The following is a 9,849-nucleotide window of genomic DNA, read 5'->3' as shown; positions in this document are numbered from 1 at the left end:
GTGGGATTTTCATCCATTGTTCTGCCAGCCTCACTGGCACAGTTTTTTGACAGATGAATTCAGCTCATCTTTCAGGCTTTTCTACAACACCAGGGAGTGTTGCCTGCTAACACAGAAGGGCTTGGCATGCAGCAGGCTCTTGGGAGACAGAGATGATGTTTCTTGTGTGGTTTCTCCACCTAGTGGATCTTGAAGACAGTGCAACCACTGGAAATATATCTGCATTCTAGAGAAAGCTGTAGAGGATGAGGTCAAGCTAACACCATAGGGACATCAATATTGAACCAGCATCTCTGATGCCAGAGGCTGTGGTTCTATCCAGTAGCTAGCAAACAAACAAACAAACAAACAAACAAACAAACAAACAAACAAACAAACAAACAACTCCCAAACACAAATCATCAAGGAATTGCTGGAGTGATGCATGGTGGAGTCATGGGGCTGAAGATTCAATTAGCTTCCTGTCACTCACCTAGAAGAAGGCTTAAGTGAGTCCATTGTTCAGAGACAAGGCCACAGTAGAGATGAGTCTTAACATTTCAGTAACTGACTGCCATCTTTCAAAAGGAACACTGAGCTCACCCCTGCAGGTTTAGCATCTATCCAGAGCCACCAGGAGCATTGACAATGATAGATTCTGAGACACCACCACAGCATGAGAGGGAATTAAGATGAGCTAGCCTCCACTAGAACAAACCACCGCTCCTGCCTCCACAGTCATGTCTGCTTAAGGTCATTGTGTAGCGCTGTCTTCTTAGACACTCCGAGTTAAAGGACGTTCCTCCAGAGACTCCGTGAGATGCTGCGTTTTGAGGAGTGCAGGGACCACATGTGGTGGCTTCTTCCCCTTGGTCTGGGCTGAAAGCTGGTAGTTATTAATGGGAGAGTGTGCTAGCTGCATTGAGAGGTTATAAGAACTCGGCAGCTTGGAGGATGTGAGTTGTGTTTCCATTAGTGGAGCCCAGGCTTGCTCTCTCCATGGTCACTGGGAGCCTAAAGCCTGGTTGGGGGTCCTTGTTTGCAGGAACTTGGCTTCTGAGGGGTTCCAGAGGGTGGGGCTGCTAGCTCTCTCCTTCCAGCCTGTCAGTTGCAACTGTAAGTCAGTCTTACATCCCCAGCATTAGGAAACGTGAACCACAGTTCTGGAGTCCTGTGGAGGAGTGTTCTGGCTAGCGTTTTCAGCTTGACACAGGCTAGAATCACCTGGCATGAGAGCTTCACTGAGAGACCGTCTATATCAGGTTGGGGACTTGTTGGGGGGAGGGGGACATTGTCCTGATTGTCTTGATGGTGGGAGACCTACCTTATTTCAGACAGCCCCTCTGGTGGCAGCCCAGATACAAGAGCAAGTGTAGCTGATTTTTTCCTGGTCCCACCCGGCTCCAGCGGTCCCGCAGTCCTGTAGCTGCTCAGACCCAAATGAACACACAGAGGCTTATGTTAATTAAAACTGCTTGGCCATTAGCTCAGGCTAACTATTGACTAGCTCTTACACTTAAACTCAGCCCATTTCTGTCAATCTATATGTTGCCATGTGTTCTGTGGTTTTACCTGTGTGCCATTACGTGCTGCTCCCTGGACAGCGGGCTGGCATCTCCTGACTCTTCCCCAAGTTCTCCTTGTCTGTTTATCCCACCTATACTTCCTGCCTGGCTACTGGCCAATCAGCTTTTTATTTATCAACCAATCAGAGCGACACATTCAGCATCATCCCACAGCAGGCAAGGAAAAGGGAAACTAATTTTTAATTCTCACACAGCCTTCGGGGTCCCGGGTGAGTCCATCTACTCTGTTGCCACCATTGCCGATTCCTTCTCTGATATTAGAACCAGCTTCTTCAGGCTTTCGACATGGACTGAAGTCCAGCAGCTCTCTAGGAATCCTCCAGCCATTTGGTGCCAAATTGGGACTATCAAGGCATCCAACCTCACAGACTGAGTGACTTCCAGGTTCTCAGCTTCTCTGGTGGGAGGCTGTCATTGCTGCTAGACATATGGACTACCCAGAGCATCCCATGCAAGCCAGCCTCATCCCTTTTAATCTGTTCCCCTAGAGAATCTGGACCAACAGGTTTGTTGAGAGAGCAGTAGTAGATACAGGTCCTCATGCTGTTTGTGTGTAGTGACATCAGATTGTGGTTGGCCAGGCTTCCTTCTGCTCCCAGAGAGGCTTCTTCCTTCTGAGCACCTCTCTTATTGCGAGATGAACCTGGATTCTTTCCTCTCTGCCAACAGGGAAAGTCTGTGTGTGAGATAGGACACGGAGGATGCTGTCTTAACTTGGACAGGACCCAGTCTGTGTGTGAGGCAGGACACGGAGGATGCTGTCTTAACTTGGACAGGACCCAGTCTGTGTGTGAGATAGGACACGGAGGATGCTGTCTTCACTTGGACAGGACCCAGTCTGTGTGTGAGGCAGGACACGGAGGATGCTGTCTTCACTTGGACAGGACCCAGTCTGTGTGTGAGGCAGGACATGGAGGATGCTGTCTTCACTTGGACAGGACCCAGTCTGTGTGTGAGGCAGGACACGGAGGATGCTGTCTTCACTTGGACAAGGTCCCTCTCATGTCTTCACATTTGTGGTACGGCTCTGGGTGTTGCTTTGGGCCTGTGAGCCAGAGCCCTGAGTTCTTGGTTCTGGATCTCTTGGTCTGTTTACAGACAGAGTCTTTGTCTGAAGCAGGTATACAGGAATAGTGAATGTCCCTCCTGCAGTGGGTTGAGGAGCCCCAAGAAGGCTCTGGAGCAGGAGGGAATATGGGGAAGATAGTTGGTTTCTTTCAATGGGGCCATCCAGATTCAGGGAGAGAATGAGGAATTAAAAGGGTGAGCCCAAGAGCCCCTGGTATGTTAGGGTCCCAATCACTCTGACCCCTGGCTGTTTCCCCTCATCCTCTTACTCTGAACCACAGGTCCCTCTGAGGTTTGGGATACCTCCTATCTAAGTATGAAAAGATTCAATGCTGTGGGATGTTCTGTATGGCAAATGTGTTGCTGATTAGTCAATAAATAAAACACTGATTGGCCATTGGCTAGGCAGGAAGTGTAGGCGGGACAAGGAGGAGAATAAAGCTGGGAAGTGGAAGGCTGAGTCAGAGAGACACTGCCAGCTGCCACAATGACAAACAGCATGTGAAGATGCCGGTAAGCCACAAGCCACGTGGCAAGGTATAGATTTATAGAAATGGATTAATTTAAGCTGTAAAAATAGTAAGAAGCCTGCCACGGCCATACAGTTTGTAACCAATATAAGTCTCTGTGTTTACTTGGTTGGGTCTGACGGCTGTGGGACTGGCAGGTGACAGAGATTTGTCCTGACTGTGGGCCAGGCAGGAAAACTCTAGCTACAAATGGCGTCCAATGTGGTGGCAAGAGCTTCCACCTAAAAACTGAGAAAAAAGATTCTAAAATGGAGCTAAAAACAGTTCCTAATTGTCTCTCTCAAATGAGCGGCAGCTGCCGGTTTGAGCTACTGGTGGGTTCCTAGCATGCACGCTCGACCTGCCGTATAGCGGGAATGAGGCCTCTGCAAGTGGCACATTAAGCTGCGTGGTGGATTTAGCCTTTATTAGTACAAAACAAAAAAAGAGGTTTCTGGGCTACACGCTGCTTGGATAAAAGCATAGACCCACGATAGCTTCCAGAGCTGGTGGTAAACGTAGCCATGTTGGGAAGCTGAGGTGGGCGGAGCCAGCAGCCACAGCTGCTGCAGTTTACAGCAATAGATTCACAATAAGACAGATTCAGATGTAATAGTTTACAATGTGTATAAAATATACGTAGGCTTGAAAGAGACAAAAAAGGTGATATATACAGTTATAGAAACAAATACATAGTTTTAAAAAATAAAGTCTTTAAAGAGACAGTAAAATTAATATAAAAAATAAGCCACATGAAGATGAATATTACACAGAGAATCTGGATTGTGTTGTCTTTGGGATTTTTAACTGCAGAAAAATATTTGATTGTAAAAGCTGTTGAGTTATGCCAAAATGTATATTTTAAAGGTACCTTGACTTCAAAATTTGGATATAAAGATATGTTGCTTTGGAAAGGAGACTCTGCTTTTGTTCCCACAGAAAGCCAGAGGCTATGGATTTGTTCCAGATTAAGATACATCAGGTTTGACCAGCCAAGACCCCCTGAAAGGTCTCTGATGACACCATGGCCCAGATGATCCAACATCCAGAATGGTTTGAAGGCAACTGGCTCAGACAATACAGCCTCATGGACTATTCCATAATCCTAAAATTTTCTTTGTGTCCCCATAAGATAGAGCGCCCCCTTCCAGCAGCAAGTAGTAAGAGAAGCTACGCCCAAATTCCCAAATTATATAATTTTACTTTGTTAAGTTTAAAACCTTTCTTTTTGAAAAAAAAAGGGGGGGGGGAAGTGCTGTGGGATGTTCTGTATGGCAAATGTGTTGCTAATTAGTCAATAAATAAAACACTGATTGGCCATTGGCTAGGCAGGAAGTGTAGGTGGACAAGGAGGAGAATAAAGCTGGGAAGTGGAAGGCTGAGTTAGAGAGACACTGCCAGCCGCCACGATGACAAACAGCATGTGAAGATGCCGGTAAGCCACGAGCCACATGGCAAGGTATAGATTAATGGAAATGGATTAATTTAAGCTGTAAGAACAGTTAGCAAGAAGCCTGCCATGGCCATACAGTTTGTAACCAATATAAGTCTCTGTGTTTACTTGGTCGGGTTTGAGTGGCTGTGGGACTGGCTGGTGAGAGAGATTTGTCCTGACTGTGGGTCAGGCAGGAAAATTCGAGCTACAATTCAATGTCCTTATTCAGTTACTGGGAAGGGGTGGGGGTGGGCAATGAGCTGGTTTGAGGGTGAGTGCAGTTGGGTGCTGGCGACATGGCTCTGTTGGTAGAGGGCTTCCCTGGCATAAAAAACTGGGTGTGGCAATACACACACACACACACACACACACACACACACACACACACACACCCCAATCCCAGCACTCAGGATATGGAAGCAAGAGGATCCAAACTCCAAGGTCACCCTCAACAACATAGTAAGTTTGAGGCTAGCCTGGGCTACATGAGACCCTGCCTCAAAAATAAAACCATAATAAAAATATTATGTAGTCTGTGGAGTTCCCTCAGGATCCAAATGAAGCTGAATTCCTCAAGCAAACATTGTATTACCACATGTTCAGCTGCAGACCCACCTCTAAGATCTCTGGGGTCAAGCCTGGGAGCACCAGCTGGGGCCCACCCTTCACACCCAAGGATGAAGAGTTCCTAAGTGAAGCTTCTGTCAGCTGGCCTTGGCTCTGTCCTGCTTCTTGACATACCATAGGAACAGATATACACACAAAACCAACATCCCAGGACAAAAGTGTAGTTCTTATATGACCAGACTGGGAAATTATGGGAGATGATCAAGTTTTCTTTTTATTATTTTCTGAGTGCTCTGATGGTCTCCTGATGAACTAGCTGCAACTGGGGTTAAGTATAAAATGGTCTCCTTAAAAAGTAGGATGGAACATACAAGCCAGGCAGTTTTCATACAGCTCTGAGTACTCTCAACATTGGGTAAACTGGGCTAGTGTGGCTAGGATTCCCAGGGGAATCACTGTCCACCTTTTCTCCCAAGAACCCACGGACAAACCAAGGCACAACCACCCAAATTCACGGTGATCCAATGAGTTTATTGGGTTTCCTTACAAAGCATTAGTGAGGGGATACCCTCAGGCGTGAGGATGGTCCACCCTCGACAGGCTGTGCCTGGAAAGCCTTTACCTAGCTGGGATGCAGCCCCTGCCCTAGGCCTCCCTGACTATATACTCTAGCCCCTCCTAAAGGCCATGTGCAATTAAGGCACAGTTGCACACAGCAAAACCAGCTGGGATGATTCTTTTGCAAGGGGACTCAGCTGAGCTCCCCAAGATGGCAGCTGCTTGGCTTGGGGGAACAGACATTCACCACAGCTGGTTTTCTGTGCCTTCACCAATGCAGGTCTAATGCAGTCAGGGAAAGGTTTCCAACCCTGTCCTGGTGTGGAGCCTCTCACCACTTGTAAAGTTCTGACTCTCTGTAGGAGAGAGGAATAATGGTCCACTGTCACAAGGCAGTTTGAATACCCAAGCAGTGGGGACTCTGAAGGCCACCCCTCAGCACAGCTTCCAGTCCCTCCTTCCCTGCCCACTGCCGTCAGGCAAATGCCCTAGCAGCTCCCCTTTGGCTGAACCAAGGCTCTCCCAGGGCCTAGGACTCCCTGCCCAGTGCTCACTCACCACCAGCGCTACTCTGTCCTGTAGCAATGGGATACAGGAGCCACAGAGGGCTTGGTCCCTTGCTAGGTGTCTGAAATATGAGATGGCCATACTTCCTACCTCAGCAGAACTGTTTGGACCAAATTGAGAGAATAATAAATTGGAGCTTCCAGAACGTTCCTTGGAGATTGCAATTTGTTTTACTGAGCAGAGTCCAAACATTTCACCAAATATTCTCCTATGCCTTGGGATGCTCTTGTAGAAATATATGCATAGCGACGTTTCAACTGTTTGAAGGGAAGCCAGATGCATGCGGAGTTTCAGGATCCCTCCGCAGTTACACCATTACTCTATCGTGCTGACCTGAGCATCCTTGCTTCTGACTTCACAACGAGGACATGGCGCCACCTTCCGGCCAGGCTGCGCATTGCTGCTCTAGGAAATTCTCTTCAGGGAGGATTTTGCTGGGGAAGTTTTGGTGACAGCCTCACCTTTGAACAGGCCAAGGCTTTAACCTGTTTAAATTATGCAGGCAAGCTTTTTAATTAAGAAGGGATTTTGCCGGAGCGGGGGTGGTGGTGATGAGGGGTGGTGGTGATGATTGGTTGGCGGGGATGGGGTGCGGGTGGGGGTGGGAGGGTGGAGAGCCTTCCCACGACGCACTTTCTGCCTCTAGTGGTGCTCTGAGTCTTTCTGGACCCACTGGCCCTGCCTGGGCCTCTAAAACCTTCCTACAAACAGAACAAACAGAACGAACCCAACCAACCAACCAACCAACCAACCAACCAACTAACCAACCCCCGAACCAGAGGCGGGGTTTGCTGACGCTCTGCTGATAGTGTGTGGTGTAAAGAAGGAAGAGGGGGTGAGACGCGCTCAGTTTTCATATTCTGATGGAGTCCTGACCAGGCTTCTCATTAGACTCTGGAAGCCAGGAGCGGACGGCTTGGGGGTTAATGACTCATCTGAAACAATCTCGGAAAACCTTGTGAGGACCTTGCTGCAGATAAGGGAAGTAATGGAGAGCCACAAAAAATGGGTTTTAGTACAGTGGAAATTCTGGCCGCAAACAAGAACATCCATGTATTTTTAGTACGTGAGAGTATTCAGGAGACATGTCAATTATTATAACCCCATCAGAGAGACCCTTGGGCTCACAGCACCGCAAAGAAAACACAAAACAAACAAAACAACAGCAATAAAAACTACTCGAGTCTCCCTTAATTCCAGATGACCTCATGCCCTCACTGGACTCCTTCAGTTCACCGTCCTGGTGTAACTGTAGTATCAAATATAAAGAGAAACACACCACAGTCAGAGACTAGGGAAAAATTAACTGGTGAGCAGTGTGGTAGAGGCTGATGGGAAAAGCTGAGAGTGGGTGAATGAAAACCATGTATTAGTGTGTAGGCTGTGCACCGCCCACCCACAGACACCACCCCCCACCTCCCCAACACCCCCACCTCCCTAAGTCCCCAACCTCCTCAACCCCACCTTTCCTCCACCCGCAAATGGATGAAGACTCTATTCAGAAAAGGCAGTCTTACTAACTGGCACAAATATACCTGGAGGGAGGTGGCCAGCAGTTAGGACCACAGAGGCTGCCGATCCATGTCCCAAGACAGAATGAAGTTCCCTTGTATAAACTACAAAGTGTGAGCCTGCACCGAGTCAAAAGTGAAGGTTGGAATTGTTTGCCAACATACCAAATATCAAATACATTTACACAAGAGCCAGATTTCTGTCAGAGAATGGATTTTGGGCACTTGATTTTGTGTATAATAATTTATACACATGTCTAGACTGACCCACCGTGTCCTCAGGCATCCTTGACAGGGCGATGATTGTCAGTTATTATTTACTATAATACTTGGAGTTTTGTAACAAGTCCTTCTCTTATTGATGACACAGTGACTTAATAATTATGAAAGCTTGAACTTAGCTTAGGCTTACTCCACTAGCTCTTATAACTTAAATTAACCCATTTCTATTAATCTACATTCTGTCACATCCCACCCATCCTGTTTCTTCCATATCTCCTGGCATCTCTCATGTGCCTAGATTCATCTTCTACTTCCTCTCTCTCTGCCTGAAGTCCTGCCCAGCTATTGGCCATTCAGCTTTTTATTACACCATCACAGCAGTACATTTCCACACACCATACAAATATCCCACAACAGGGTTTATTTCATTTTATTATATTCTTGTCTTCATAAAAAGATGGAAAATTAGGAGAGGACATGGCTTTTCATTAAAAACAAATTTTAGGATGCCATTTAAAAAAATCGGCATACATTCATGTACAGAGCCTTCACAGGGAGCCCCCCCCAGGGAGAAAAGCATTTCCTCTGTGTGTTTGATGTACAAAATTGTTTATATCAGATGAATAAAACATCTGACCCGAGTAGGCATTTCAGTTTTAAACCTTTGCAGAGAGAACTATAAGAAAGTGTTTAAAGGCTTTTGTTGGCAGTGTTTATTTTGTTTTGAGAGGAGGTTTTACTTCACAGCTCAGACTGGTCTAGAACTCACTGTGTAGCCCAGGCTGGCCTCAAATTTGTGATGATCCTCTTGTCTCTACCTCCAGAATGTTGGGATAAGTCATTAGGAGTTTAATGGCTCTTGATGGACATGCATGGGCAAAAGTAACAGTGTGCCAGTGTGTGTGTGTGTGTGTGTGTGTGTGTGTGTGTGTGTGTGTGTGTGTGTGAGAGAGAGAGAGAGAGAGAGAGAGAGAGAGAGAGAGAGAGAGAAAGAGAGAGACAGACAGACAGACAGAGACAGAGACAGACAGACAGAGACAGAGAGAGACAGACAGAGAGACAGAGCTAGAGAGAGGGAGAGATACAGAGAGAGGGAGAGAATCATAGAGACAGTACTTCAATCAAAGGCACTTTTAAAGCTACATACTGCATTCTAACTGGAGAGTCCGGCCACCAGAAAAGCCTGGGGAACGGACCCCACTCCTGGGTCCTGGTGTGTAGGCACCATCCTCCTGACATCAGAGCCTGTGTTGATTTCGCTATCACCAGCCCGGATGACTTAGGGGCACTGGTAATGTTCACTTTGCTCACTATTGATAGGCTCAGCTGTAACACAAATGTTAAATAGGTTTTATAAAACAACAACAACAAAAAAAACCTGAGCCAGATATTGGGGTAAATGATGAAAGATCAGAGAGACCAAGGAGCAAGCCACTGACTGCCACGTCTCACCTCACCAACTCCACGAATCCTCTGACAGAAAGTCTCTGAGTTTTCAGCTGAAAAGGGGTCCCGCCAAAAAGGTCTTCAGCTGAAAGGGGCGTCAGCCATAAAGGCCTCTGGTTCCTGTCTCCTCACGACTTCTATACCTTTCTCCACCCAGCCATCACTTCCTTCCTAGTGCTGGGATTAAAGGGGTGTGTGCTTCCCAAGCAAAGGCATGGGATCTCAAGTTCTGGGATTAAAGGCGTATGCCACCACTGCCTGGCTCTGTTTCTCTCCTAGACTGAATCAACCTCATGCAGTCCAGGGTAGCTTTGAACTCACAGAGATCCAGACAGATCTCTGCCTCCCAAGTGCTAGGATTAAAGGTGTGTGCCACCACTGCCTGGCCTCTATGTTTAATC

The sequence above is a fragment of the Peromyscus eremicus genome, chromosome 4 (assembly GCF_949786415.1).
Source record: "Peromyscus eremicus chromosome 4, PerEre_H2_v1, whole genome shotgun sequence".
Taxonomy (NCBI): Eukaryota; Metazoa; Chordata; class Mammalia; order Rodentia; family Cricetidae; genus Peromyscus; species Peromyscus eremicus.
This window is presented reverse-complemented; position numbering follows the sequence as displayed.